The 10,312-nt window shown below is 45.5% G+C and overlaps 1 long non-coding RNA gene across 1 annotated transcript; it reads left to right on the top strand.

The window, feature by feature from the left end:
- The first annotated feature begins 5,721 nt into the window (after positions 1–5,721).
- Positions 5,722–8,656, top strand: LOC106735815 (uncharacterized). Its single transcript, XR_001371030.2, has 3 exons — positions 5,722–6,207; positions 6,361–8,119; positions 8,230–8,656. It is a non-coding gene; the product is annotated as an uncharacterized LOC106735815 (long non-coding RNA).
- Positions 8,657–10,312: the final 1,656 nt, after the last annotated feature.

Raw genomic sequence — 10,312 nt, 5'->3', positions numbered from 1 at the left:
TATATACTGAGTGGATTCTTCCATCCCTTCATTCTTCTACAGTATTTTTAGGCACTTGCTATATGCAGGGAAATCTTTATTTCCATAGTATTTATGTTCTTTTAAGCTTATACCTATAAATTTATATTCTAGGAAGTGTATCATGTTGTATAAAGTGCTAGGCAGGGACCAGCAGGTAGCATAGTGCGTAAGGTGCTGGACATTCCCACATGGCTGACTGTGGTTCTAGTCCCAGACTTGGTGACTTGCTCTCTCACTTTCCCTTTTTCTCTCTCTTGCTCTCTCTCTGTCTTGCTGGTCAAATGAAAATAAATGGATAAATAATTAAAATTAAACAAATAATTTTAAAAAATGCTAGGAAGACGTAAAGTAGGGTACTGGACTCCCACATGGTCAACTGTGATTTGAGTCCTAGACCTGGTTGCTTGAAAATCATGCCATATGGGACTAGCAAATGGCGTAATGGTTATGTTACTGGACTCCCAAGGTTGACCACAGTTCAAGTCCTAGACCTGGTGGCTTAAAACTTACACTGGGCATATGTGCATGTGTGTCCAAGATCCTGAGAGGAAAATGGAGGAAAAGAGATTGCAGCATGACCATCCCCCCTGGGGAGTTATTTCTTGCTTTCTGTCTCTCTGACAAGCACACACACCCTATAGCAAAAATCTCTTTTAAAAAATGTATGCCAGATACATATGTGTGTGTGCCAAAATCCCAAGAGGAGAATGGAGGAGAAGGATTGCGGTATAGCCATATCCCCTGGGGAGTGATTTCTCACTTCGCTTTTACTGTCAAGCACATGTGCCCTATGGCAAAAACCAAAATAAAAAAAGTAGGGTCATATGACACAATATATGGGTAGGTACTTAGAAAAAATTCTTTTTAAAAATATTTTTTCAGGGCCAGCAGTTGGCATAATGGCTATGTCGCCAGACTCCCATGTGGTTAACCATGGTTTGAGTCCCGGACCTGGTGGCTTAAACTCATGCTGGGTGCTTGTGTGTGAATGCCCAAGATCCCAAGACAAGAATGGAGGAGAAGGGATTGCAACGTGGCCACCCCCCAACCCCGGGGGGGGTGATTTCTCACTTTCTGTCTCTCTGTCTCTCTCTGTCTTTCTGGTGAGTGCACGCTCCCTGTAGCAAAAATTTTTTTTCCAGGAGGTTGGCAGGCGGCTTGGTGGTTAAGGCACTGGACTCCCACATGGGTGAATCCTAGATCTGGAGTCTTGCTTTCTCACTTTCCTTTTCTCTCTCTCTCTACAGTCAAATTAAAAAATAATAGTAATAAATACAATTAAGTGAATAATTCTTTAAAATATATTTTTGCCACAAGGCATATGCACTCAATAGAGAAAGACAGAGAGGTGATGAGAAAGCACCCTCACAGGGGATGGTCACACCACAATCCCTTCTCCATCTCTCCTTCCTTTCAGGTCTGGGGGCACTCAGGCACATGTAATTGTTATGTTTCTCAAGCTGCCAGGTCTGTGACTCAGATCATACCATCAGCCGTATGGGATCCAGTTGCCTTAACCTCCATGACACCTGCTGGCCCTAAATGAAATAATTTTATGAAGATCAGGGTAAAGAGTATTCCCAGGGACCAGCAGTTAGCGTAATGGCTATGTCTCTAGACTCCCACGTAGTCAACCGCGGTTCGAGTCCCAGACCCGGTGGCTTAAACTCATGCTGGGCATGTGTGCGTGCGTGCCCAAGATCCCGAGAGGAGAATGGAGGAGAAGGGATTGCAGCGTGGCCATCCCCCCTGGGGGGTGATTTCCTGCTTTCTGTCTCTCTGTCTCTGTCTCTCTGGCGAGCGCATGCGTCATATAGCAAAAACCTCTCCAAAAATAAGAAAAAAAAAGAGTATTCCAGGCAGAAGAAATAGATAATACAGAGAACTTAGCGTAGGAACGAGCTGACTTTTAGAGTGGACACCCTGGTTACCCCAGGGTAATAACAGGGCACAGTGAAGAAAATGCCTCTGTATGAGACAGGACTAATTTTGGAGCCAAAGGTAAATCATTCTTTAGTATATACTAGATCCTTATTGGCAGCTGCTAATAGCAACATGAAAAGGCCCTATTATTTATACCTGATGCACAAATGTACTTAGGAATGTAGGGGGGCAAATAAATACCCCTTCCCCATTTCACTTGGGTCTAGCCTAGATGCATCAAGGTGGCCTGGGTGAAGAAGCTGCCCAGTTATAATTCACTGTCCGAGCACATAGATGATATAACCACAAGAATGTGAACACTCCATTTGCTGTGAAATGTGCTTATTTTAACTTTACAGTGGGAACAGGCCCTTAATTTACCCAACCCTCATTATTTTCTAGCTTAATATTATTTATGCCCTTTCTGTTCTTTCTGAAAAACAAGGTGCCGTATCTGAAATGCTGTGTGCTTTGTGTAGGACAGGCCATGTGCTTGTGTACACAGATGGGCCTCGGCTGAGGGTTACGTAACAAGAGCTGTTCCTGGTACAGCTGGCTCGAGCAGGAGGCCACCATGTGGCAACTCCAGAGCTCGTAGCAGGTAGGCTGAGCATGCGTGCCACAGGCAGCCTGGTGGTCAGCTTTGTTCTGGCTCAGAATTTCCCCTTGTAGCTCTGGGTCTGAGTTGAAAAGATCAAGAGAGTTCTGTTTTCACAGAGAGGCACTTCCTGCCAGTTGTGATGTACTGGAGATACACACTTTTAATTTTTCCTATGAGTGAGTGGGTGTCAAAAAGGAGATCTGGTCTGATAAAAGTGTTCACATTCTTGTGGTTATACGTTAATTCTTTTTCTTTTTTTTTTTTTTTTTTTCATTTTGAAGAGTGTGTGCACATTTGCCGAGGGTGAAGGGGGAGAAATAAAGTGAGAGGGCACCTCCCTTTGGGGATAGTCTTGCCACAATCCCTCCTCTTCCATTTCTCCCTCCTTTTTGTGATTTTGGGTGTGTTTTTTAAGCTTCTGGGTCTGGGACTTGAACCATGTGGTGGGCCATATAATATAAAAACTATGTCACTAATTAGATTAACCAAGGAGCTTGGCCTCAACAAGGAAATAGAGCCTGCTGTGGCACAGTGATCCAGTTTCTGTTTTGTTTTGTTTTCCTTTATGGGCCTGGTTATTTTTGTGAGAATTGATCATCTAGAAAACTTATTAAACCATTTACTACAGTAATTGAGGATGTTGGACCCTAAACCATTCAGACAAAGCAGCGAGGTCCAGAACGATTAGGTGTCTTGCCCAGGGAAATAGTGGGTATTAGAGCTGGGTGTAACAGCGCTAGGTTCCTGACTTCTAGGGTAGTTCTTTTCCCCTAGTCATACAGTCTCTAGTCAATAAAGAGAGGAAGCAAAGTGGTGCACTGATGACTTTTTTTTTTTTTTTTTAATTTGCTATAGGGCTTGTACACTCACAGGAGAGAGATAGAGAGAGGGAAAGTAAGGCATCCCAGGGGAGATGGCCACACTGCAGTTCCTTCTCATTCATTCTCCCCTTCATTTGGGGCACACATGCCTGGCTTGTTTTTGAAGCTGCTTAGTATGGGGCTTGAACCATGCAGTCAGCTATGTTGGGATCCAGTGGCCACCATGTCACTGGCTGGCCTCTGATGACTTTTTTTGAGCTAATAATCCATATATGTGTGTTTGTGTGTATATATATATATATATGAGCTAATAATATATAATTTTGAGCTAATAATCCATATATATATATTTTTTTGAAGAGGTTTTTAGCCATAGGCGTGCACTTGCCAGAAAGACAGAAAGAGACAGAGAGACAGAAAACAAAAAATCCCCCTCCCCCACCCCAGGGTTATGGTCACACCGCAATCCCTTCTCCTCCACTCTCCTCTTGGGATCTTGGGCACACAGGCACACGCACCCAGTATGAGTTTAAGCCACCGGATCTGGGACTTGAACTGCGGTCAGCCACATGGGAATCCAGCAACATAACCATTACACTAACTGCTGGTCCTGATAATCCATATTTTAAAACTAGGAAATTACACATAAGAATCTGGACTTCTGGATTCTCTTCAAAGATGAGTTCACTTCTCTGCAAGATAAGTATTAAGCTGGAAAATAATGAAAGATGGTTACATTAAGGGCCTTTTCCATCTGCAAAGACTGGCATTAATAGTAGCTTCTGCCTTGGTATAGGTTATACCCTCTCCAGTTCACAGTCTCCACTACTCCCTATGGCATCTCAGACCTTGAGGTTGACTTTCAGCTGCCATTTATGGCTAAACTTGCGCTGCTTTATTTCTGATAGCAAACTTAAGAGGAAAATGGGGAGCTAGTAGGTAACACAGCAGTAATGCAATGCTTTTTTAAATGTGATACTGGACCTACACTGGAAGATCCTGGGTTCACATCCTGAGGTCTCCCCGTACACACTGGCACATGGATGTGTACCCTGTCCTGGGCTGGCTGGGGTAGATCACGGTGGGGAGACCTCTTGGGAGTACCCATTTCTCTCTCTGTCTCTCTTGAAAGAAATTAATAAACTGAAAAAAAAAAGAGAGAGGAAAGTAAAACTGAGTGTGATGGCACACACCTGTAATCCAAGCTATTTATGAAGCTGAGGTAAGAAAGTGCAAGTTCGAGGCCAACCAGTGCAATATGGTGAGACCCTATCTTTAAAAATAAAATAAACAAATAAAAAACAAACAAGACCCTTTTTTCATAATCCTATCTTTCTTTTTTTTTTTTTTTTAATTTTTCCCGAGGGTGTGTGCCCTTGCCAGAGAGAGACAGATGTGTGCACTTGCCAGAGCGAGACAGAAATAGGGAAAGAGAATACTGCCTAATGGGGCGTGGTCAATGCAACCCCTTCTCCTCTAGGTCATAGACTGTCCCACCACTGTCTTTATTAAAAGTGTGTTTTATTTCAGGAAAAATGGATATTTAAACAAAGTAAAATAGGACTGGTTCCACGACCTGATGGTTAAGGCATTCCACATGGCCAACCACATGGTTCGAGTTCTGGACTCAAGGGCTTGAGAAACATGCAGGGCATGTGTGTGTGTGTTTGACCAAAGTCCCAAAGGGAGGGCGAGCTGGAGAAGGGGTTGCAGCATGGCCATACTCCATTGTGTGTGTGGGGCGCTTTCTTCTTTCCCTCTTTCTCTCCCTTGTTCTCTCTCACAAACACACACCGTCTAGCAAAAGCAAACAAAAGTGAAGTGTTTCAGGGACAGAGGAATACATCTCAAGATGGTATTACAGAACATCTGCTTGGCACTTGTAAGTATTGGAGGTTGCAAATTCCAACATCATGGTTAGAATAACTGTGGTGTTTCTTCTATTTTTTAAAATTATTTATTTATTTATTTATTTATTTTTTGGAGAGATTTTCACTGTAGGGCGCGTGCGCTCGCCGGACAGACAGAGAAAGACATAGAGACAGAAAGCGAGAAATCACCGCCCAGGGGGGATGGTCACACCGCAATCCCTTCTCCTCCATTCTCCTCTCAGGATCTTGGGCACGCACGCACACGCGCCCGGCGTGAGTTTTAAGCCACCGGGTCTGGGACACGAACCGCGGTCGACTACGTGGGAATCCAGCGACATAGCCATTACGCTAACTGCTGGTTCCCTATTTTTTAAAATTATTTTTAAAGTTCCTTTCTTTTAGAATTATTTTTATTTAACCTTATTCATTTTAATTTGATCAGAGAGGGACAGAATGTGTGTGTGTGTGTGTGTGTGTGTGTGTGTGTGTGTGTGAGAGAGAGAGAGAGAGGTGAAAAAGAATTACTTGAAAGAAATGCCCTATATTATTCTGAGAAACAAACGACAAATTAGCAACATCCAAAATGTCCCACCTCATGGTTTCTTGAATAAAAGGTACCATGACTCACCTGCTCAGTATTGTGAATAGGCTTATTTCTACTTGTGAATTTATTTCTGATTTGTGTTTCTAGCTATCCCTAAACTCTACCAACTATCAATAGTGTTTCTTTCACAAAGCCTCCGTCAGGTTAAAAGTAATTCAGCTCTATTGTGTTGAGCATAATTGAAATGTCATGAACCATCTAGAAGGCAGGAGAACCAGTTCTCTCTCGTTTCTATTCGTGCAGTCTGTTTACTTTTCTGGTTCCTGTCACTGACGTTTGGGCTCGGCGACCTGGTGAGGAATGCTTCCTCTGGGGTTTCGACAGGCACAGCTATTTGTCATGGCCTCAGAAACTGCTTGGCTACAGGTAAGAAAGCTGCCCTCATAGGAGGGATAATTACGGTCAGTGACCTGTCTGGGCCTTCAGTTTGCCCTTACTTTCCGTCCAAACTCACGTCCGACTCCTGAAGTCTTCTGTTTCTGTGTGTTCACGTCCATGATTTCCTTATTTGCTTTCTAGAAGGGAAGTGGCCTCTGATGCTGAGGAGGAGACTGGAGATTCTGAATCAAGGCTTTTGCCTGGCTGAACGCAGAGCTGGGATGAGGAGTTTCTCGTGGAGAAGAATTTATAGAGGGAGGAGTCATTGTCATTAGCACACCATACACATGGCAAAACAAACATAACCGCCCACCTCCTCTCTGACTCACCTACCCAAAACATGATTAACCTGGAGGGGGGAGTGGCAAGTGAAGAGGGTCCTGCCTCCCTCCCTCTCCCCCCACTCCCTGTGGGTTGCTCGGTTTCCAGAGGATCTAGAGCCTGGAGATCTCAAGGTACAAGTTGTCTGGTAGAGTTTGTCCTTGCCTCATGAAGCCCTTGTCATTTGAACGGCCTAAGAGATAGAACTTGCAACTGCTAGCAAGACTTTGCAGGTATTTGGAATACCCTTTGACTAATGAGCAATCTAATAGGTCCAGGATTATCCAGGAATCACCAAACAGTAACGTGCGTGCCAGAGGGGAGGCCCACCATTACCCTGGGAGGCCCACCATTAACCTGGCCTCCTCGAAGTAGACAAACCCAGAGAAAATGAAGGTGGGGCTGGATGGTCCCCACCCTTGGCTCAGTCTGACCCTCCTAAGGAGAGCGTTCTTACTGAAACAATCGGAAATATCATATGGATAGCATTAGAAGAGGTCCTTTCTGTTCTATACGTCTTATATGTCATAGGATAATAGAGGGAAACCTCAGTTACTGTACCTGTGGTAGCCACATCAAAGCAACAGTCATTATACCAGTCGTGGTAAATTAACAGAGATCCCCATTTAGACATTGTCTTACCCCTTTTTATTTTTGTATGAAGCATTTGGCTTGTACTTTATGTTTGAAACATCAATCATAATGCATAGTCACATTCAAACATGGATACTACCAAGGTTTTAATAATAACTGGCATTTTTATTATGCGTATGGCACTACGGGTGTATCATTTTAAATGATATATATAGCATTTAAGGTGTGCGGTGACTAAAATAATTGCTGCTGCCTCATGTGGCCCATATAGGCTGTGCCAGTTTAGCAGATGTGGTCATTCAATTCATCAAAAGGTCGCCTTAATCTGCCTGTCAGAATCATGGAAATCACGTCTCAAGTGGACTTGAAATATCCGAAACATTGTGCATGAAGTATTGAATTCTTTCCTCCTCCTCTCTCCTCCTACCACGTCCTCCCCCCTCACACAAGCTTGGCATCAATCTATGCAGTAAAGTTCCATCCATGGAAAGCCCCAGTATTTGGTGGGTCTGAATGTCGTCCCTAGCCCCATTGCTCAGAAATAGAATGCAGTCCAGAAACAAGTGCCTGCTGGGACCCATTGTAAGGATTCTCCTTTCCTTTGGACACTCTTCAGCGGTGTCCTCCCAGGGACGAGGTTTGCTCATTCTGGATCCATGGTCTCTGTCCCCTCCCCAACCTAGGCGGTGTTGAAACAGCCCTTTTCTGCCCGGAGGGAGTTGGTGATTCAAGCAGATCCTGGATGAGGCTTGCTATGGGAGCCGCCTGGAGTCCTCCATGGTCTGTTGACTCCACCAGGGCTGGGCGTGTGGGGCCAGGAGCAGAGTGACCAGGCTGCCTCGCTCAGGCCCCTGCTGGGCCCTGGAGGAAGAGAGCTGTAACTATCACTGGGCGACAGCCTGGTGGTTGTGAGGGAGACGCCCACACCCTGCTCTGGGCTTGGAGGACGAATGTTTCTAGGTCAGCCGTCCAAGACGACAGCCAGGTCAGCCCCGATGAGGGAAGCACAGAGGAGTTCACTAGGGAGTAAGAGCTGACTGGGTTGAAGGCTGCATAGGAAGAGCACTACCTACAGAATTGGATTTTCCTTTTTAGAACCGGATGGCTGCAGCCGAACTCTCCTAGTGTGTATCTTCCTCTACTGCTCATGGCCAATCCCTTCGGGGCTCCTGCCTGACCAGAGGAGAGAGAGCCCTGGCTTCCAAAAGTAGCCTCACAGCCACAGGAGGACCTGCCTAGCCATGTTCTACATTTCCTGTGGAAAATTTAACACTTCTCGGAAGATTAAAGGGTACCTAACTGGATGGGAATTTGTGGTCTGTGAACTTCTTCCTTTCTGAAGCTCTTCTTACTCCCTACCCCCAACCCTAAGTAGACAAAATATTGGGCTAAAGGGCTAAAGAATCCCGTATAGGGAAGAACCTGCCATCTCATTTCTAGCCAGGCACTTTTCCCTTCTTGTAACTTTCCAGTGGCAATGTGGGGGATACTGTTGAAAACTCTGACACCTGGTGGCCACTTCAAAAACTGCACTTTGAAGAACTGAACGTCTACTTCATTTTTAATTTTAGTTTTCCACTTCCAAGTTCAATGTAAATAAGGTGCACTTCATAAATTAGTGATGATTTTTTTTGAGAGGTTTTTGCTATAGGGTGCATGCACTCGATAGAAAGACAAAGAGAGAGAGAAAGCGAGAAATCACCCCTCGGGGAGATGGCCACGCTGCAATCCCTTCTCCATTCTCCTCTCGGGATCTTGGGCACGCACGCACACGCACTCGACATGAGTTTAAGCCACCGGGTCCGGGACTCGAACTGCCGTCAACTACATGGGAGTTCAGCAACATAGCCATTATGTTAACTGCTGGTCCTTAGTGATGATTTTTATAAATCGAATTACTTAGTAAAATAACTGCAAATGCTTTGAATAGAGTACACTGGTTAGAAATTTCTGAGAAGATATACCAGAAACTGTATATGCTGATCCCTAGGCATGGAGAGGTTATGGACTTCTTTTACTTTACTCCCTTTAGTTTTCTCTGAAATCTGTTTTAAACAGAAAGAATGTATTATCTAATAATTATTGTTAAGTGCCACACTTGGCAGGAGGCCCAGAAGTTTAGAATATTCCCTTTGAGGGATCCTACCTTCTCCTGGTTTGTGTCCAGAGACCTCTAGTGCTTTCGGTGTCCTGAGGGAGTGGAGTACAGCTGGATATGCTCTGATTTCATTCATGGATGGTATCAGAGGAGCCCAGAGCTGAGGAGACTCTGGTCCTGGGGAGTGGTGTGACCAGAATGCCCAAGCCCAGCAAAGTTCCCTGCACCCTGTGTGCTCAGCAGCACAGGCCTTGGCATCCCTGTGAGTACTGACTGTGGGAGCTGCCCACTTCCTGAGGTTATGCTCAGTGGCAGGGGGGCTACCACTTCTCCAAGTCCCTGATGCCTCCCAAGTGTGAGGCCACTGCGGGCCAACAGCACAAGGCCTAGTGAGACAGCTGTTCCCTGGCTCCTGATATCAGAGATCGGGCTTGGGGCTGCCCTGGGAGTGCTGGCATAAGATTGAGTCCAGTGAAGCAGCTCCCCCTTGACTACCATCTCTGTGCCCAGGACTGTCTGACGCTGTTTCCTTCCACTACTGAGCAGACCTCCCACCGCTTCCCCACCTCTCCCCCTAATGATAACGTACTCACTCATGAAATCCTTGAGACATTACCACTTTTCAAGCTTTTGTTCAGGGACAGCAAACACTCTTCTTGCTCGGCCCCACCCGATCACATGTCACCAGTGGTCCACCAACAAGTGGGCAACTGAGTGTGCTCAGAGGAAGATGCAAGACACTCAGGGGCAGAGTCATTAGTGTCTCCCAGTACCGTTTTGGTCCACAGGAAGAAGAGGTCCTGTCTACACTTGTAATGCAGTCTCTGAAGGGTGTGGCCAGAACGTGGGAGGGGAGCTCTTTTGCAGTAGAGAAAGGAAAATCTTTACAGCATTCCCAGTTACGTGCTGCTCACTCTCAGAGAGTGCATTTCAGCTCCAGCGATCAGCTCTCCTAGGTGCCCTCTGGACACAAGACAGCCGAGTGCCAATTCAGGATTGGTTTTCGTGCCTGACATCTCTTTGACTCCAGGGGGTCAGGTGATCCACCTCTCTTCCTTGGGCAGTGGGCTTTTCTCTTCC

Source organism: Tupaia chinensis, unplaced genomic scaffold (genome assembly GCF_000334495.1).
Source record: "Tupaia chinensis unplaced genomic scaffold, TupChi_1.0 Scaffold000532_1, whole genome shotgun sequence".
Classification (NCBI taxonomy): Eukaryota; Metazoa; Chordata; class Mammalia; order Scandentia; family Tupaiidae; genus Tupaia; species Tupaia belangeri.
This window is presented reverse-complemented; position numbering and strand designations above follow the sequence as displayed.